This window comes from Nesoenas mayeri (assembly GCF_963082525.1).
Source record: "Nesoenas mayeri genome assembly, chromosome: 14".
Lineage (NCBI taxonomy): Eukaryota > Metazoa > Chordata > Aves > Columbiformes > Columbidae > Nesoenas > Nesoenas mayeri.
Window position 1 is genome coordinate 19215053 of NC_137556.1, and position 1866 is coordinate 19216918.

Genomic DNA, 1866 nt, shown 5'->3' on the forward strand with positions numbered 1-1866 from the left:
CTGGCTCGTTTCTTTATACTTGATTGGAGAAATCAGTTGCTGCACTTTGCAGCACCGTGACCCATTTACATGGCATTCTCAGCTTAGACTGCAGAAGAAGCAATGGAATGAGATTGGAGCCATTCATTTTCTTGAAAGGAATGAGAAGGCACTTACCTGGAGTGCTGGCTTATAACGTGTGGCTTGCAAATTGAGAGGGTTTGGGGAGGCTTACCAGCCAAACGTGCTTTAATCTATTTGCAGAAGCACCGCTCGTGCAAACTAGGAAATGCACTTCATTGATTGCAATGAAAATGCTGCTGAACTGGGCTTAATTTGGATTGGAGCAGTGCAGCCTTCAGGATATTTTTTTTTTCCAGTCTTGACAAAAATAAACATGATTTAAGTGAAGTAAGGTACACTTTGCTTGGTTTTGTTCCTCAGTAAGCTTTTCTTTTTTTGCTTTAGGACTGCATGAGGTTTCCTTGATTATGTGAATTTGAACCCACAGTTCTTTAATGGAAGCGGGCATTTTACAGGGATAATTAGTCAGCGGAGCCTTTGACTGAAACCTTAGTGCTGGAGCATTTGGAGTAGTTGATAGGAAGCTGTTGAACGTTCGCACAGCCCCTGGTTCGCCCGTGTCCCAGCACTAGGCCAGTCTCTCCTGGAAATCTGATGCTGAGCTCCAACGCGCCCTTCACGGGTTAACACCTCAGCGTTCGAGACAAGCTTTTTGTCCCACCTGCTATATAGAATGCACTTCAACCGGCTAGGAGCGAAGGGTTTTTGAGTGTCGCGCAGGCAGAGGGTGCAGTGACGGCTGGCACGCGGTAACGCACCAGTCTCGCTGGTTTTGGGGCTCTGGGCGCTGCCGCGGTCGCTCCGGCGCGTTCCGCAGCATCTGTTCCACGCTGCCCACCTGCCTATTGTCCCCATAATCCCATCTCATTGAACAGAGTGGGGAGAGCTTGTCTTCAACCTTCTGCCACGTTGTGGGTTTTTTCTGAGGTCCAAAATTCCTTGTGAGCAATAGAATCCTGGCGGAGCACCCGGCGATGCCTTTGGAATCTCACGGGAGGTGTCGCTGGGTCTGCCGCACATTTGCACGAACCCATGGGGAGCACATTAGCGGTATGTTCTGGATTTTGCCATTGTAAATGGGTCTGACGTGACATGATAAGACCAGAAAAATTGGATGTAAATTTACTTTTTTTTTTTTTTGAATATACTGCTTGTCGTTTCACATACATTAGGGTATGCAGCTCCTTTTTGTAGTTTTTATTTTTACTATTTAAGTTTGGAAATGATGCCAAATTTTTGTATTTCTTTAATCAATGTGTTCTCTTCAGTGATATATATTGCATTATATATTGATGTGTATATCAATATATACTGATATGTATTACACTTACACATACAAACACATTAAACGGGGGTGAAAATTCCTAGCCTTCGCATACTATATAGCCTCTGCAGAGAGATCCCAAGCAGTGATATCTTGGTGTTGTGATGTACAGAAATGGAGAAGAGTATTAAACCATATTTAAGAATATAGTATGGACTCCTGATTTGTTTTCTTCAGTCCAGGAAGCACCCGCTTTGCTCTCAGCTTCAGGTCAGCACCTGAGCTTTGAGGTGAATGTTTCATAGTTGGGCTTTGTGAACGTCTTATTTCTTCATCGTACTGAGTTGTTCTTTTAAGCTGCAGCAGAAATCTCACTTCAGGAGGGGGGAAAAACCCACCACTGACCCGAGTTCCAAGCAAGTTGCGCTGGGAGTGTTACCTGAGGTTCTCTTGGGAAGAACTGAGGCAGCTGAAAAACGCCCTGCAGGTACACTAATAATAATAACAACAATAGTACTGCACTCATGGAACACCTGGGT